At 45.5% G+C, this 19,510-nt stretch overlaps 1 long non-coding RNA gene across 1 annotated transcript; it reads left to right on the top strand.

The window, feature by feature from the left end:
• Positions 1–3,842: 3,842 nt before the first annotated feature.
• LOC116661105 lies at positions 3,843–19,087 on the top strand. Its single transcript, XR_004316850.1, has 3 exons — positions 3,843–3,975; positions 18,403–18,496; positions 18,616–19,087. It is a non-coding gene; the product is annotated as an uncharacterized LOC116661105 (long non-coding RNA).
• The last annotated feature ends 423 nt before the right edge of the window (positions 19,088–19,510 follow it).

The following is a 19,510-nucleotide window of genomic DNA, read 5'->3' as shown; positions in this document are numbered from 1 at the left end:
TCCCAGTAAATAAACGCCTTAAACCTAGCAGAGATGAAAAAATTAGATCTCTCAAATATCTGGACCTAAAGGACTACCTTTATCAGGAATAGGGGATGAGAGAACTCTCTCCTCTCAGGCACACATTTTTGCTCCCCATTTTGCTCCAATAAACTGTGAAATCTGATGATCTGTGTCCATCTGAGCAGAAGGGAGTAGTTTTCAGGTTGTGTTGTGGTCCAGTCCTCAGAACTACTTTGCAAACCATTCCTGTCCTAAGTTCTGACTCAGAAAGCATGCTTTTCCTGGTCCTTCACAGCAGGTCTGCTCTTCTTTGATGAACAGAACCCAACAAACTTGGAGTCTTCATACCCAGGTTCCCCAACAACCTCAAGGAAATGATTGTGACAGCTGAGTGATGTCAACCAACTGAGAAATGTAAAACAGAACACAGAGGAAAACCCCAAGGGATTCTGTGCCTGGAGGATCGCATCAGTTTTATTAAACCTTGGCGAGCATCTCAGGAAGATGAGCATGGGCTGGAATGAAGATAACTCATGTGGCTTCTCCTGGGAGGCCACCGCAGTCTCCTGGGCAGCAGGTTCTCAGGAGAAAGAGGTTAACCTTAACCTGAGTTCCTACTGTGTGGGTGGTGGGGAACATTCATTACTGCTTGACAGAATCACCGTGGGTGTACGCTGCTGGATCTTGGTAGGGGGTGGATTGGAGGTGGTGGACACTGGTGGGTGGAGCTTCCCTTCATGAGCCAAAATCGAAGCAGACTCTGCACCGAGCAGTCTGCCAGATTCTAACTGGAGGCTGACAGCTTTCTAATGTCACCCCAAGCCCACGGTCAGCTCTGCACTTGGACTTGCCGTGAAGCCAGAGTGTGCCCTTGAGAAAGGCAGCCGGCCACCAGCTCTGCTTCCCCTCCTTCTTCAGTCCCTGGATTCAGCATGAGGCCTCTCCCACGTCTCATCTCTGGGGGACAGTGGCACTTTGGCTCTGCTCCCATCTGGCGCCACCTCATTTCCCACGGACCAGACTTGGTGGGACCCCAGCTTGGCTCTGGGATCATGGCTCAGTCCTGTAGTCCCAAGACTCATCTCCAATAAGTGATTATGGGAAATGCAAACGACTGAGTGGGACTGAGTGTGAAAGCTTCAACATCATAAAGCATTTTGAAGGGGAGCTCAAAGGTTCCTCTTGTGACAACCCAATGGTGTCTCCCCGGTGACTCCATAAATGCACGTGGACGAATGTCTAACTCAGCTTCCTGCATTCCACTGAGAGCCCAGCACCCAGCTGTCACCTCTGTAACACTCTGAGGTTTTGTCCTGGTGTGAAAGCCATCGTCTTAACTGGGAGAGACCCAGAAACCATGTCTTCTCTAATCTGAGAAACAATGCTCACAATACGATCCCCAGCTGGAGCAGGAACACTTCCAGTGATGAGGGATCTTCAAGAAGGGCTGGAAGAATGCTGGACAGTGGTAATAATAAGCGTTGGGGTGGGGGCACAGCTGTCACAGTAATGTCCTTTTATTTTTTTCATGTAACGATACGGAGAAATGCATTAGGCATTAGGAATAAGAGCAGGCATATCGACTTGGTTATAGACCTTATATGGGTACATGTATTTAAAAAAAAAAAAAGATGTCAGAGGACTTGCAAAAGGTATAAGAGAAACTGAACATTTTCCCTGCATCCTGCACTTGGTACTTTACTGCCCGCACCACTCGGAGCTAACATTCTTCCTACTCAGCCTCAAGCATGGACCTCCGTGACAACTGTTTGGAGATTCTCGCTTTAGAGAGTGGGGACATTTAAAAGATAAAAACAAACAAATAAAGAACAAAAAAAACAACAACAAATGACAAAGCAGTGAAGGAAAGAGTCTAGAAAACATCAGCAGAGGAAGAGAAGGAAGGAGGGGAATCTTTTCCAGAGGGCTGCATCTCAAGGGTTGTCCCTAGGCCAGCAGCGACAGCATCACTGGAGAACTCGTTAGACCTGCAAATTTTCAGACACTGCCCCACCCCAGAATTTCTGAATCTAAAATTCTAGCAGGGGCACAGCAGAAAGTTTGAGAACTTCTCTAATGCCTTTGGTGAGAAGCAGCTCTCCGTTTCCCAAGGCAGTGAATCCTATCTTTGTAGCAATCCCTCTGATGGTAACTTTTTTCTCCTTTTAACAAGTTGAATGCCATCTATTTCTCTGGGACTCCTAGCTCCCCCTTTCCTCTGTTGGGTCAATCTGAATTTAGGCTTTATTTTAGCCACTGCCTTTGGCTCATTTATCTTCACAATGCCTTGATTAGTCCCATTTTAAAGATGTCGAAGACCAAGGTTCAGATTCATGTGGGCAGCACCCACTAACTCAGAGCTCTCTGCAGTAAATGATCAGAATTTCTTGTAACGCTAGCTGAAGCTGACAGTCCTTACAGGATGAAAATACCTAGCAAATAAAAATCTTAAAGGGAGAAACAAATGCTAACGGAAGAAAATATTCCTGGCAGATATGATGCAAATAAAACTGACGCTTGGTGAGTGTTACTGAAAGAAAATATTAGTTGCATAAAAATGCTAACTATAGACACAAATGTTAACAGCTGAGCATTGCTGGGAATGCACAGCAAATAATATTGCTGAAAGAAAATTTATTAACTGCAGGAGAAAGGAAAGGAGCCCGAGTCATTTATAACAGACAAACACCTCGAGGAGAGGATGCTTCCTATGGTAATAGATTGTTGTTGCATTCATAGCTCCAGTGTCAAAACATCTCAGCCTGACTTGGCAGCTTCTTTTTTTTTATTATTTGGTACTTTTGCAAGATGGCTTTCTATTCCAGCCACCAACAGCATGTACTCATTTATAAAAAAAATCGCTCCCCACGCTGCCCTGGATGGTTTGCCAAATTGCTCTCCTGGACCTTGTGCACCTGGCCTCCCACACGTCCACGCACCACTTCCCCTCCCCTCCACTGCCAGTGGGATGGAACTGCAGGCACTGAGGTCACCGGGTGTGGCGTGGTGAGGTGGCCTTTCTAAGAGAAAGCCGAGATGAAACCAGGTCCCCATATTCTGCAGACAACTTTCTTGATCGTTCTGCTCGAAGGAAACTTAAGAAAGGAAAGAAGTGTGTTGCCAGCGCTGTCTGTAAGAGGTAATTGTTTTGACACTTTAGCTTAATTACATGAATGAAGCAAGGATTCGCTGCAACCCACCATGGCAAATCAGAGGAGCCCCTTTCCGCATGTCTACACAAATTAACTTCGCGGTGCTTTGTGGGAAGTGTCAACCGATGTGGATGAGTTGGGGTTTTTCTTGTTGTTGTTTTGTTTGTTATCATTTTATTTATTTATATCTTTTTTTTTTTTTGAAGCAAGGCTGAGATTTTGCATGTCAGTTGCAGATACAGCCTTTCTTCCGAGTACTGCCTTTGTGTCATCAATCTGATTTCCAGACTTTCTCGGGGCTTTGCCAGGACTTTAAAGGCTCAAATCCGTGGATGATACATTATAACAGGACACTGCAGCAGTCTGACTTACGAGGTAGCCAACCCCTATGCCAACCTTTGACAAGTAGCAGGCAGACACATAGTAGGCAGATGATAAATATTTATGGAATAAATGAATGAAATCTGTGTCTAGAGCTGGGTATCTTTCACTCACTTTAATAGTTACCCCCAGCCTGTCAAAATACTGGAGGCAAGCAGATTTCACCCTTCAGTGACTCGATTGTGAGCTGTGGGACACAGAGGGTAACCCAGCCAACGGAAGGGTGGTTTAATGAACCTTCCTCTGCTCCCCACCCAGTTTGGCCACAGGGTCCGAAGGGGTTACTGCCTGCAGAGTGCTTGGGGAATGGCTAGTGCTGTGTGAACAGCAGAGTAAATGATCGCTGCTCTGCTTTTCTGAGACAGCGTCTAGTCCGAGGGAAGGAGCAGGAAGCCTCAGTGTGCGTCTGCCAAGGCTGACGAACTCAGTCCAGGAGCAGGTGAGAGCGAGCTCGGGCACGTGGCCACGCTGCAGCCACACGTGCTGTCCCAGAGGACCGGGATCCCGGTGGGGAGATGGTCCCTGTGGGGTGTTCTGGATGGGAAGCAGTAGAGATCAGCCATTAGCCGCCCTAAGGTTAACCCCTTAGCTTTATCTCAAATGCAGTGAAGCAGGGGGCAGGACTGCAGTGGCACAGTTTACAGCTTGAGAACCTTAATATTTTGATTTTACGTTTTCATAGATTAAGAACTTGCCTGTGGCAATAACATATTGGGATGCTGAGAATCTACCCAGCATCCAAGGCTCTGCTCTGCTAGATTCTCCCTATCTTGTCTCCACTTCTCCAACCTAGGCTGTTTCCCATCCTTTGGCTCAGATAGCCTTACGGACTGATGCTGGGTTGGGTTGGGTCTGACCCAGGCACGTTGTGCCCTGGATAAGAGAGTGCTGGTCCCAGCACTCAAGGTCCTGATTCTTCCACTAACTTGGCAGGTGGTCCAGTGGGAGATTTTTCTTCTCCAGGCTTTGTCTCCTTGACCTTAACATAAGGTACAAGGACTGGTGCCTTTACGACCCAAAAGGGCTGTTGTGAATATGAAATTAAATAATAATTGGGAAATCTCTTTGAAAGCTATGAACTACATATATAGATATAAAGTACAGCTTTTAGCAACTGTGATTCTGTGATTTTGCATAATCCTGGGAAGAAATGGGAGGTAAAATGGAGGGGCGGCCCGAGGCGGGGCAGGCAGCCTCCCTGCGAGGCTGAGGAGGTGAGAAGTGGGGCGGGCTGCAGGTCAGGCTGCAGTGCTAGGACCTGGGGAGAGAGAGGGGAGTTGGGGGGTTAAATTGAAAGTCAGCGTCACAGCTGTGCCGGGACGAGCCAGCGTCCTTAAACCTGAAAGGGAAGGGAGGTATTGTGATAAAACAGAAGCAAGATGGGGCCGGCTCCCCAAGGCCTGACACCGTGATCCCTGCTGTGATCCCTGCTGTGATCCCTGGACAGGTCCCCTTCTCTGAGTGCCAGTCTCCTCATCTACGGGGCGGGGGCGATTTGAGAACCTGCCCCATAGCGTCATCGGAAGGGGCAGCTGCAGTCATTGTGTGAAATTCTAGTGCACTTAGCCTTTCGGTGAGCGTTGGCTCAGGGACCCACTTGGCCATTCATTTATTTCCTCGTTGAATCAGAGCATCTCGCAGTCTTGGGTTAGGTCTCTGTCCCAGGAGGTCATTAGCATTTAGGGACTTTTTTTAATGTTAGCTGGAGCTGTCATAAACACCATCCCCAGCAGGAGTTAAGAAAAATGAGAACACATCACTGCATCTTTTCCTGCCCATCAGCTTTATTCCTGATTCATCCCAGAGGACCAGAGGGTTTGGGCTCCTCTTCTGGCTCAGTACCCTCTTTCTTTTGCTGCCTGGGTGTAGAAAGGGCTCCTCTGAGCCAGGCTCACCAAATGGAAGGAAAAGCAGTAGACTGGCTGTCTTTTCCTCTGTGAAAAGGCTCCCAGAGGTACCATATAATCAGAGCAGGGCTGTGACAGCCAGCCTGTCTCCGCTCTCCCTGTATCCTCGCCGTAATACAACATTAGAAGCAATTAGAGCTTGTTCTAAGTTGTTTGTAAGATGATTATTACAGCCATTGCAGGGACATTTCAAAACAGTGGAGTTAAGGATTACAGCGTGGTGCCCATTTCCGAAGATGCTAATGGTGGGTGGCGCTGAGAGGCCTGGGGAGCAGAGACAGAGCCTGGCCCGTCACCCTGCCGACGAGGCCCTGGGCCAGGACGTGCGTCTCCGATGCGGGGCCCTGAGGGCCGATGGCGGCGTCACCTCCCTTGCAGAGCTGCCTAGCAGTGGAGGCTCAGCCCCGCAAGGACGGGCTGGGCGGCAGGCTGGACCACTTTATTCTGCTGCTTCCCCAGGCCCGCGAGCAGCGCCTTGGTCTCGGACGTCCAGCACCTAACAAGGGCATCTCTGGCCACTGTCCCTTCCCTCTGCTTCATCTGACCACACGCACAAATACTTCACCAGACTGGAACTGGAAGATCTTTAACCCCAATCTTTCACGATTGTCGTTAAGCCCACTTTTGTTCAGAGGAAGCAGAAAACAGCTGGTCAGCTTGCTGTCCGCATTTGTTCATCTGCTTTCCTCTTTAAGGCTCAGCAGACTCCTTTCTTCTAGCTCCTCGGGCACAGGATTCCGGGCTGCTTTGTACTGCTTGTCTTTTCATGCCAAGGCCTGTTTAATGTACCCCTAACAGACGCCAAGCAATGTTCTGTGTGCTTCGATTGTATCAGTGGACAAAACAAAGATCTCTGCTCTCATGAAACTTGAATTATAAATAAAAAGTGAATAATGGGATAATTATTAAAGAGAAAAAAAAATTGAGCAGTTAGGACAGGCGTCACTGAGGGACTCGTCAATGCTGTCTTGGGCTGACAGTGGTCCCCTGACTGGCATTTCCCGTCTCCTCCCAAAGCCCCGCCCTGCTGCCATCCCTGCCCTGAGCGGAAGTTCTATGGCAAATATACAAACAGCTCATACACCTTAATATCAAAGAAACAGGCAACCCAAACCAAAAAATGGATAGAAGACAGAAATAGATGTCTCTCCAAAGAAGACAGATGGCCAACAAGCACATGAAAGGCTGATTAGCACCACTAACTGTTAGAGAAGTGCGGATCCAAACTGCAGTGGGACTCACCTCACACCAGTCACAACGGCCACCATTAAAAAGGTGACAAGCAACACATGCTGGAAAGGGTGTGGAGAAAAAGGAACCCTCTTACACTGCTGGTGGCAATGTAAATTGGTGAAGACACCATGGAGGGCATTATGGAGGTTCCTTAAAACCCTAAAAATAGACTTACCCTATGATCCAGCAATCCCACTCCTGGGCATGTATCCAGAGAAAACTCTAATTCAAAAAGACACCTGCGCCCCAATGTTCATAGCAGCACTATTTACAATATCAAGACATGGAAACAATCCAAATGTCCACCTACAGATGACTGGATAAAGAAGATGTTATATAGATAGATAGATATAGATATAGATATAGATATAGATATAGATATAGATATAGATATAGATATAGATACTACTCAGCCATAAAAGAGAATAAAATGATGCCATTTGCAGCAACATGGATGGACCTGGAGATCATCATTTTAAGAGAAGGAAGCCAGAAAGGGCAAGAAAAATACCACATGATATTGCTTATACATAGAGTCTAAAAAAAGGATGCAAATGAACTTATCTACAAAAGAGAAACAGACTCACAGACGTAGAGAACAAACTTATAGTTCCCAGGGGTTAAAGGGGATGGGAAGGGATAAATTGGAAATTTTAAAATTGCATCTCTTGGGGAGTGATGGCAACGTCAGCTGTCTTGATAGTGGTGGTGGTTTCGTGGATGTACACAGCTATTAAAAAAAAAAGTTTTATGACCTCTCCATGACCTTCACAGCCAGGTCCCAACCCTTAGCCTGGCATTCCAGGCCCTGCATGTGTCTTCCAGATGGTTTTTACTGGACTTCACAACCTTTGCGTCCAGCCAGATTTAACTCACCCTTATTCTCTAACATCTCCTGCCTTTTCTTGCCTTATGGGATCGTATTTGTGGGAAAAGGAAGCTAATGTTTACTGAGCTTTGCTGACAGACAGAACGCTGTACACCTTTTACATCTTCTCCTTTAGATTGCGTAGCAATTCTGTGATGTGTAAGGTGAGGGAACGGAAGCTGACTTGTCTGAAGTCGTGCAGTAGAAGGTGCTGGAGCCGAGATTCGGATCCCCCTCCGTCTGAGCCCAAACCTGACGCTCTTCCTCCCAGACCACACAACGTGTGGTGGTCGCTCCCCGATTCCACAGCAAAACTACTAGAAGAGCCGTGACTATTCACCTGTGTGTCACCTGCAGGCACAAAACCTCACACAAACTAAGCGGAAAAAAAAAAAAAACAGTATCTAAATTAAATTTCTTTGACTATAACTGAATTAAGTTGAACATGCTTTTTTATAAGGCCATTCATTAAATGATGTATTAAAAGCTTGTGCAGATTTTCATCTACTCGTTCTGTTTGTGAACCCTTTAGTGATCTCATTTTTTTCCCTCCTGACTTCTCCTGCGTTCTCTGAAACTCTCCGTGGATAAAGCTGGACCTAACATAGAGCCTTTTCAAGGCCGATAATGGTAGATTTCTTTATTTACGTCTTTCAGTGGTCTTGTCTTCACCGTCTTCCACCTGCCTCATTTTCCCACTGGAGATCACCTTGTGGACAACCATTCCCCTGCCCAGATCTCATTCTTACCATCACACCCACTAAGCCAGGCCTCCGGGGTCTTGATCTGGCTCATTCTCTGTTCTTCCTAGACCACGGTGTTGGGTTGGGCGTCAGGAAAACCACAACTTCTCTGGGTCTTGGTTTCCTTGTAGAGAACTCAACATAGGGTTTTAAAATTCCTCCCAGATCTACTGTGTGCCGTCCCCATAAATAGTAAGTAAATGTTTTTAGAGGCTGTTCATGGGCAGGCACCTAGACGGCGGCTCTCTCCAGAGTGTTCTTCCTGAGCAGCGCCTGGTCAGGGAGCTTGCTTTATAAGCGCCCAAAGCAACTTTGCTTTCCTCCTTAGGTCCCTCATGATCAGCAGGCATCTCGAGAGAGGAGACTAGATTTCCTGGGTGGAGAAGAGGAGGAGATGGCAGCCTTCTAAATGAAGACCTTGGGAGTGAGAGGGAGGCTGAAGTCGAGCCACTCGGGCATTTCTCACGGCCCGTCTGCCTCTTGATGTAAAGGGCCTCTGGGCTCGCTCTGCCACAGACCTCGGGTCATCCTGAAATGCCAGCTCTGTGATTTTTACATCTTCAAACATCCACCGGGTGCATCTGACCACTTCCCACACTCCCTCTCCCTGTCGCTGCTGAACCACAAAAAGCCACCGGTGGCATGTGGCCCCAATTTCAACCCCACAGACAGAACTTTTGGTAAAAAGGGACGAATTGCTAAATAAATAGGATGCTTTGTAAGTGTTGATGGATTTTCTGTTCTGTCCTGGCATTGTGCTCAGTGGAGGATTACTGCTGTGTGTGTTTAAATGTGACAGCTGTTTCATTCACTCCCTGGTGTGTTGGAGAAGCCGTGATAAAGCCAGCGATGCGCCTTCAGAATCCTTAAAGTGAAATCCTCTAGAAAAAAAGAAATCCCCTCCCAGCGCTCTCTGTCCCCATCTCCCTGCTCACTCCTCACACACATTTCCATTTATAGGATTTTATCTTTGGTTTTTAACGTTCTGGAAGAGAACTACCTCTAGAAGACCTTCCACCTCTGCCTGCCAGCATCCCTGAAGCAGTCGGCTTCGTCTGATACCCTGGGTGCCGAGGGGAGGCAGAGCATTTAGAAACCTTAATTAAGGAACATTTAGAAAGATAGGCTGATGAGAGGCAAGATTAGCAATGGATTGCACTGTTGCCTGCCTACGACTTTCTGTTTAATTATTACAAGGGGAGATGCCAGCAATGCAGCAGCTGAAAGCTTGATAGTAAACTGCACTGACCTGGATTTCTGTTTCATTAGATTTCATTTAATTCAGGCAAAGGAGGCAATTTCTTAGACCCAAGGATAGTTGAGTGTTAACCTCCAGGCCACGAGAAGGAGGAGAATGGAACGCGTTTTATCCTGAGCTCCACCAACTTCCAGACGTGTAATCCTGCCTGGATCCCAAGGGATCTTTGGGAAGAAAGAATGGGAATCTGTTGTGTCTGGTTGAGGGTTTAAATGAGCTGAATAATTGGCTCAACAGTGTCCTCTGTGCTCTGAAGAGGGCCAGAGAAAGTCCTCCCCACTGGATTTAAAGTTGAGAGGATCTTCCTCTTTTAATATCCTTCTTTTTTTTTTTTTTTTTTTTCTGAAATAACCCCGAAGGATGACTCAACGTGCTCAGCTTGTGACCGAGAAGAGCTGCGGTCATGCTGACGGGCATGGCAGGAAATCAGGGTGAGAAATGGGTAGGAAGGAACGGCTGCCCAGGGATGCCATGGGGGCCACAGCTAAACCACCATGACCACCTCTGTGCTTCCCGGCTTTGACCCTGCCACCTATTCTCTATCCTACGCCGATGGCCAACGTTGGCTGAGGGGTTCTGGGAATGCAAGGAAGAATACCAGACCTAAAATAAGAGAATTTGGGTTCTGCCACTTGTCTGTGCCTTGAGCATCAGTTCCTCTCTCTCAGGTGGTAAAGGTGTAATTTTTTTTTCCTGCTCCCTCCTCTCTGAAGGGGTATGGCTTGTCCTCACTGTGAAATGCTAAGGGTCCCACAGAGGCGCTCCTACATCACCTGTAGTTTCATGCAAATGTTTGCATAGCTGTACAGATGAATGTTTCTGGGGAGATACCTCAGAGTTTTAAGTAGAAGATTAAAAGTTACTGTGACTTACTGCTCATCCCTCAGGAACAATTACCAAGGGAAAGAAAGAGGGAAGGAAAGAAGGAAGGAAGGAAGGAAAGAAGGAAGGCAGGCAGGCACGCAGCAAGGAAGGATGGGCTATGACCCATTATTCTGGAAGAAAAGATAAAGTGAGAGTTGTTATAATGAGTTTGTCCCCGGGGATGGGCATGGGAAGGCACTGGTTTGAAGTCAGTCCTTGGGCGTCATGAAGTTACCTTCATCAGCTGTTCATTCTTATTGAAGGGAATGATCCTTCGCATGCAGGCTCATTGCCGTGGACCACACGATGGTGTCACTGTCTCTGATTCCCAAGCTCCTAGCCGGGAAAGGGAGTGAGACTGGCATAAATTCTCCCTGATTCAGGGCACTTTGAGGCTCCTTGCACAGGCAGTGCCTGCAGGGGTTTGCAGTGGAAGCAGGGAAGGGAGGTCACCAAATGCAGGTGGAGAGCAGGCCGCCAAGCGCAGCTTAATGGAATTTGTGGTGTTGATCCAAGTGGCAAATGCACAGCATTGCACCGCGATTGAAAGCTTTGTGCTGGGCGCTAGCTCGGGAAAGGCCACAGCTGCAAATTTTCGAAAAATATCAGGGTCTCAGAGCTACTGGAGGGGGGGTTCTTTGGAAGAGAAATCACTAGGAGCCCCTTTAGTCACCGCACCGCTCTCCCACGCCTCGTGAGGTCTTTCTGTCCCCGAATGGGCCCTGACAACACACCCCGGCCAGTGATGTTATGTCACAAGCTTCCAGACAGGACTACCACTCTGTGCTTCTCACACCGAGAATAATGGGTCCATTTGCGATGCTAATGGTGATGGCAGCCGAGCCAGAAGCCCAGCACCAGCGGGCCAGCTGTGCCCCTCTCAGGCCTGGAAGCCTGGGTCAATCTGGACAAAGCATTGCTGACGCTGGGCTGGGCCCCTGCCATCCCTGGCCGCAGAGGCTCGATTTGTGTTAACGACACGCTGAGGAACGTTCTCGTCTCACGCAGATGCCGCCGCGCAGACGAAGGGAGTGCTGTCTCCACGGAGCCGTGAGAGCTCAGTATTCACAGACATTTGCAGACACTGACTTGCACACTCAAATGCGGCCTACTTCCTGCTGGACCCTAGGCCCCCGATGTCAAAGGCGTTGGTCCCGACATCCTTGATGCCGCTTTTATTGCTAAATCAGCCATCCTGACGAGAGATGCCTCTGTCTGATACAGTCCTCGCAGGGCCACCAGGACTCCTTGCTCTCTCACCGTGCGTCTGTCACTGCCGGCCCGAACAGATACTCCTACAGTGAGCAGTTAATACGTGGGGCACCAAGGAACGAGTGACCGTGCTGGGCAGCTAACAATTCACGTGAACAAAGGAGCCCGGAAATCATGCTCGTGGCCTCGGGGTCCTAGACCTGGAAGCAGAGGGTTTGGTTAAACAACAAGGAGAATGGAAGATGTAGCATCCGGTAATAAAATAAAAACTTCACAGATATATCCTAGCGGCTGGGAGTGATGGACGCAAGGCTGAGGGATCATGGCAAAAAGTAAGGGACAAAAATTTCAGAAAACACTGGCTGTTTGTAAGGATAGCAGGGATTGTTAAAAATGCCAAGCCACACACACCTGGAAAGGCAAGAAATTGAGGATGGAAACCTCACAGACATGAGAGTGTAAGAGTAAGAATAAAGGGAGAATGAAACAGAAGGGGATCTTTGTGGGCTGAGACTACAAACAAGCAGTGGATGGTGCGTTTCTCAACTGGTAACTTAAACCAGCACAGAAACAGGGTGCCCTGGCAAGAGGAAACTGCGAATATGTGGACATTTCCAGGATGTCTCAGTAGGTAAATCAAAGGATCTAACCAAAAACACCACTTACGTTTCTGGTAATTTTCTGTAGAACACAGGAACCAGCAAACGGTGTGGGCAGCAGACAGCAGACGTCAGCGAGAACATGCTAGTCACGCGGGACTGATGGAGATTTGGGAGAAATTTGGGAGTTGTCGTCTTGGGGTTCCTAATGTCCAGAGAACAAAACAGTGGGCTGAGTCAGAAGAGCATTTTAGTTTTTAAGAAGGAAGCTATCAAAACATTTAGATTAACCATAGATTCAAGCAGGAGACACAAGATGAAATTATAAGCAAATCTGTTAAAGTGAAAAAAAAAAAGGGCACTTGTTTTTTTCAACGTTGCAGCACAAGGAGCTCTCTGAATAAACGATGGAAATAAAGAAAATAGCTAATGCTGAATAGAAAGGGTTGGCATACCTCAATATTCAACAGGCTAAATTGCAACATGAACTGGGGCTAATGCCATCTTTTTGGAGACAAAAAGGATTGAAGCTGGACAGGCTCACTGATCGGCCCTGAGATGCTGTTGTGCCCAACACAGATGGAACTTATAATTATCACACAGCTCTTTCAATGATCAGATTTTTCTCTTCTCCATCAAAAAAGAACGAGCTGTCTGGAAAATGGCAGGCCCAGTCATTTCAAGAACGTCTGTACCGACCTTGTGTCCTAAGCAAAGGAGAGATGCATAGACAGGAGGTCCTGGCTCAGCGACCAGGACGGCGAATCTCCAGGGAGTCCCAGGGAACAGGAGGGAGGCTGGAAAACAGGCAGTTACACAGTTTGCAATTTTCAAAACTGTGAAATCTTCTTTCGTGAGTATGGAAATGCCATTGACCGTGCATCTGGAATGTTGTATGCTCTGTCTCAACTCAAACAGGAGAAAGGCTTTAGAGAGTATTAAAGGGTCTTATCCTGTTAAATATTTTATCAGTGACTTGGATAAACATCGAATCTGTAGACACTTCACATTAGAAAGTTACATGATGTGTTGAACGGATAAAACTGGGATCCAAAGAGATTTAGATAAGTGATATTGTGGTGTCAGTTCTAAGATAACATTTAATAGACGGTGAGCTTTAAGTCCCTAAATTCAGTACGAAAATCTAATCTCACTTATTCGTGATGGATGAGATAAAGTTTAATAGGAACATGGGAAACAAATAAATAACAGGGAGGGGAAACCCAGAGGCGTCTGGTATCAAAAGTGCAATATGAGTAAAAAGGCTGGCGTGTCTGCCAAAAAACTCTGACAGAATCCTAGGAAAAGGGAGATGACAGCTCTGTTCCGTACTGATCAGACCATGTCTCAAATGTCATTTTTTCTTTTATGGGGGGTAGGTCATGTCTTAAGTGATACACCAGGAAATTTAAAGAAAAATAATGGTTATGTTAGAGATGGTGTTCCAACTGAAACCATGCATTGCTTTATGAGTGAGAAAGTTATGGAAATCGGGGACTTTTATGTCAGAAAAAAGTGGGAGCTCCTCCTTAAGATTTTGTAAAGCTGATTTGGGAATTTTTTTTTTATTCTGTGTGTTCTCAAAAGGAAAGACTTAGACTACTATGAAAAAGTAATAAAGAAATAGATTTGGGGTAATGATTTATTAACGGTCAGATATCTCCAAGGAGAGAAGAGGTCCTTTTAAGTGTTTCAAGTTCCCGCCTTGTTGGAAGCGTTCATAGACTTACTGACTGTCTGGCAGGGAGGTTGTGAAAGGCATTCAAAGAACGGATGAATATTGATACATATGAGTGTTTTTCCCCAGTTCACAATCCAAGAACTTCCTAGCCACGTTTTAGCTGCTGCCAACTTTCTTTCCCCCACGTTTCACTCCTCAAATAGGTGACGCTCTCTTCTTTCTTCCCATCCTTCTCAGCACCTCCTCTTCTTCAGACCCAGGATTTCCAGGAGGCACTTCAGATATTTTCCTAGTACATATGACAGTGGTTCTTAAACGTTTTGGTCTCGGAATCCCTTTATTTTCATTAAAAAATATTTGGATATTGAAGAGATTTTGTTTACGCGGTTAATATATATCTATATTCCTAGTAACAGAATATTTTAAAAACAGAATTCAAAAAAATGTATCTTCGATTTTCTTCAAAATAATAGTACTAAATGAGATACATATAAACATAAATCTCTATAAAAATGATCTTATGTGTTCAACACAAGGAATAGTGAGAAGAGGGGCTTTTTACATTTCTGCAAATCCCTTTAACCCCAGGCTTAACAGAACACAGTAGCATTTTCCTATCTGCTTTCACACTAAATCACAAAGTGTGTAGTTGGAAAAGGGAGGTGTATTTTAATAGCTTTTTGTATAATTGTGTGTCTTTTTCTTTGAGGTAACACCGAAATTCAGAGTGTTAGTTTCTTAAAGCGGAGTTGCAACGGGGGATCTGAAACCATATCAATGAATATTTTATAATCTGTTACACTCAAATCCATGGGTCTGTCTTGCATTTTGAATATTTTTTTCACGCATGCCTGATTTTATAACATTATGCACTGCTCATTCAGAAAATGTCAATTTACTGACTCATGTAGGCCTTACAAATGTTGACGTAGTTCATTATGAGACATCAAAAGAGTTACATTCATTAGTCTTGGGCATGTGTCAAGGTCCTGGTGAGTTTTCCAAAGTTCTGTTTTCTTTGGAATGCTCCAGTTTTATCATTGGCAGCACATCCTCTCAGTCGCTTTCCTTGAAATGACAAGCTCACTTTATTCCTTAAAAAAAAATCTGCCAGAATATCCAAATTTAAACAACCATAATTTGTCTGCCCATCATGCTTTCAAGAAAAAAATGGTATTTCATGAAAAAAAAAAAAGCTGTTAGTTCAGCTTGCAACTCAGACAATTGTACAATCGCATTTCCTGAAAAAAAAATCAGTCTGCAGTAACGCAGCAGGAATTCTCTGTGTGTTCTTCCCCTTTGATCACATACAACATTAAAAAGACACGGAATTCACCTCACACCAGTCAGAATGGCCATAATTAAAAAGACTACAAAAAATAAATGCTGGAGAGGACGTGGAGAAAAGGGAACCCTCCTGCACTGCTGGTGGGAATGCGAATTGGTGCAGCCACTATGGAGGACAGTATGAAGGTTCCTTAAAAAACTAAAAATAGACTTACCATATGATCCAGCAATCCCACTCCTGGGCATATATCTAGAGGGAACTCTAATTCGAAAAGACACACGGACCCAAATGTTCATAGCAACACTATTTAAAATAGCCGAGACCTGGAAACAATCTAAATGTCTGTTGACAGATGACTGGATAAAGAAATTGTGGTGTATTTATACAATGTAATGCTACTCATGAGTGAAAAAGAATAAAATAATGCCATTTGCAGCAGCATGGATGGGCCTGGAGACTGTCATTCTAAGTGAAGTAAGCCAGAAAGAGAAAGAAAAATACTGTATGATATCACTTATATGTGGAATCTAAAAGAACAGACAAATGAACTTATTTACAAAGCAGAAACAGACTCAGAGATGTGGAAAACAAACTTATGGTTACTGGGGGGAAGAGGGTAGGAAGGGATAAATTGGGAGTTCGAGATATGCAGATACTAACTACTATCTATAAAATAGAAAAACAACATTTATACTGTACAGCACAGGGAACTATATTCAATAGCTTGTAGTAACTCGTGGTGAAAAAGAATATGAAAATAAATGTATGTAGGTATATGTATGACTGCTGTACACCAGAAATTGACACAACATTGTACACTGATGTATATTTCATGAAAAAATCCAAAAGAATTAATAATTTTTACTACTTCTTAGGCATTCTCATTGTGAATCTGGCATTTTTTTTTTCACTAACTTTCACTTACGGCGACCAACCACTGACACAGTTTAATACCAGTGCTTGAATGCTTGTTCAGGTGCCAGCATTGCTCTTGGCCTCATGGTGCAAATGTCAGCGCAGTGAGTAAGGCAAATCATGTCTTGGTACTTTTGTAAAACTAGTTTTGATCTCATGAACTCCTGAGAAGGTCTTGGGCACCCCCAGGGGTCTACAGACCACGCTTTGAGAATTGTTGTTATGGTACAAAATGGCTTGGAAATCTTGTATCCGATCATTTTTAAAAGAGTTTCCAGCCTTGTTATTCTGTGTTTCTGGGGCTGTCTCCCCTTAACCTTTCCATATACCCCTTACACTGGTCGTGTGATTTACACCTTTTATTTTGGGACAAATGTTCCAATTTCCAGTTCTACCCATGTCCTGAGAAGTGTAACCCACTTGTCACTTTGATTTGAGGAAGAAAGAAGAGAAGGATTGGGGAAGCATGGTTTGCATCTGCTCAGAAGTAGAGACAACAATGAGCTCAGATACAGTAGGTGGGCAGAGCAAGGCCGGCTGTCCGCTCCGGGACCTGGGGGAGCAAGGCTCTTTCCCTAGGGCAACATGGGACATCATTATCCCACAAGGAGTAAGGAGGGCTGTGCATCAGGAGCTCCAAAAGACTTTTAAAAAATGCGTATTTCTGGGATGGACATTTGGAGTTTCTGAGTTAGTATGTCTGTCGGGGTGAGGGATGGGGGATCAGGCATGGGTGATCTGCAAAAACTCAGGTGATTTTGATGTGCATCTTTGTTAAAAATCGATGCTCTGAGAGGTAAGATGAGCAAGTGTGTAACTAGGTCTTCACAGATGAGCCTGGAGATGTTGGGTCTGTCTCTTTAGATGTTGTTAAGTCAAGGATGGGTGGTTCCTCTTCTGTGGTTTAGGAAGAAGAGACAGGGCTTGGAGACAGTCCTGAGAGTGGTCAAAGGAGTACACTCAAGAATACGGTTTTGAAGTGAATAACAACTAAGAATCTTAAGAAGAAGAATCTTAAGAAGAAGGAGGAGAAGGAGGAGGAGGAGAAGGGGAAGAGGAAGATGAAGAAGAAGAAGAAGAAGAGGAAGAGGAAGAGGAAGAAGAAAAGAGGAAGAGGAAGAAGAAGAAGAAAGAGGGAAAGAAAGAAAGAGAAATGGCCTGAAGACCAATAGCTGTCCAGGAGAACATATCTAGGTAGTAACTGTTACTCTCCTTTCATCAGTTTAACTTGCAGTCGTTCAAGTAAGATCACTTGGAGGGAAAACCTATTAATCCTGAGGCTCAGGACTGGCTGGAAGCACAAACTGTGCAGAGTGAGGTATCAGAGATCCCTGTTTTCTGTGCTCTAACGCTTAAGCTGCTAAAGACATTGCAAAGAAACCAGAAAAGCTTTTCATCTGACTTTTACAAGCGACACCAAATACCCTGTTCCTGGCAGGTACATGGCCCTGCTTATTTTAGAAGGACTTAAGATGATGGACTTCAGCGGGTGCATCCTGACAGGTCAGGACGCGGAAGAGCTGGGCCAATGGCAACGTTAGATGCGCCTGATTCATGACCAGCCTCTTCAGATTGTTAAAAGAGGCCCAGAAAATGGTGCACCGAGTTTTTCTGTTTCTTGTAGAATTACGCAGTTTGGACGATGGCCATTTGGGTTTATACAGAAGTGTCATCCCACGATTTTCCGTGGTTTCAACCGCAAAGATGGTGCCTCTTCCAGAAAGCTGCAGTTTAGCCACGCTGCCACCAGGGAGTGACAATGTGCAACTTCTATGTGGTCCAAGCTCTTCGCTGCGTTATTTCTCCTAAAATAGAAGACGGCTGCTCTAGTCCAACACTTATTTATATTAAAGTATCTATTTTTACAGATTACTTAAACATCTTGTTAAAAGTGAAATCAAACAAATGTCAAGATAGACAATATTTTGTGAATACCATGACCTAAACTCTGAACTAATGGTCACTAACCCACTTCTTGCCTGGTATCAGTTGCAAAGCACTTTCCAAATGGTGGCTCATTCAAAGATCTCAATAACCCTAGGAGGCAGGCACTATTAATACTATTATGATGTTTGGGTAAAGAAACCAAGGCACATACACATGAAATAATATGAGTAAGCTACAAAGTCAGCAAGAGATAGAATTAGGTTTCATATTTCAGGCATTCTGGCTTTAGAGCTGCAAATATAAATGAAGTTCTCCCACCTCTGCTTGACTTCTGTTACTCTGATGGTTATTATTGCTAACAGTACAAATGTTAGTCTTTTATGCTAACCCAATTAAAACACTTTCCTTCAGGTCTGTTTACTCCCTGACCTCCCTGTGATGACAAGCTTCGTGGGGTATACAAGTAGCATGTTACCTCTAGCAAGGACCCTGGAACATCTGAAAGGTGAGAACAGTACTTCGCATACAAAGTTACACAGAGAAGTTGAATTAAGAGAAAATAGTAGACGATGTATGTGTTGAATGTTGTTATCGGTATTCTGTTACACTGGCTCTCTATTGTAGGAGAACTTGGCAGTGGCTGTGGCTGGGTCATACAGACACCGAGAAGACACCTTTTTTTCACGGTGGGCACGGGAAACGGATGATGCACGTACTTTTGGCCTCAGGTTCCCAACTTCCATGGGTCTCCATGAAATACAGCATTGTAGCAGGGACAAGCGTCTCTCTCCTTGCTCTTTGCAGGGGACCCACCATCCCCCTGCTAGGACTGGCCTCTCCACTCGGATTTCTCAGGCTGCAGTCCTCTTGCTTTCTGTTCTGTGGGAAGCTGTAGGCTGCCCACTCGCTTTTGTCTGCTTTAAAGCCCTTTATCAAAGGCACAAATCACCAAAACACTCCTGGCCGTCTCTAGAAGGAAAAAAATGATAATAATACATAATTTTTTAGTCTTTGGCTGGTGGTCCCCACTTTGTTTGTTTCTGTGTGTAATCTCTTTGCTTACTTAGCCCATTCATTTTGAGACCCCTGGGACCTTTCTGACCACACAATCCTTCGGCTCCCTGGAGCCATATCCCTTTATTCCAGAATCGATTTAGAATGCCATCTTTGTATCTTACCCTGTAGCTTATCCTGAATCCCAACTACCCCCGACTGACCTGGCGGGGCAGCAAAGTCTCACAGAGCGGTGTGCCCTCAGGCCCAGGTGCAGGTGTGGCAGCCTTGGGAAACCCTCCTGGGGCTGTTCTAAAGTCATTGTGACATAATGTGGTCACGGTGACCCTTGCCTCCTGGGGCGTATGCTCTGGGACGCTCCCCTCCCACACTGAAGAGGGCTGGCCTCTTCACCCAGGAGATTGCGCCGAACCCTCACTGTGTGACTTCCAAGGCCAAGGCTTTGCTCTCTCTGGACCACGCACTCAGGAGTAACGAGGACACCGGAGCAGCCCGCTGGGAAGAG

Source organism: Camelus ferus, chromosome 33 (genome assembly GCF_009834535.1).
Source record: "Camelus ferus isolate YT-003-E chromosome 33, BCGSAC_Cfer_1.0, whole genome shotgun sequence".
Taxonomy (NCBI): Eukaryota; Metazoa; Chordata; class Mammalia; order Artiodactyla; family Camelidae; genus Camelus; species Camelus ferus.
This window is presented reverse-complemented; position numbering and strand designations above follow the sequence as displayed.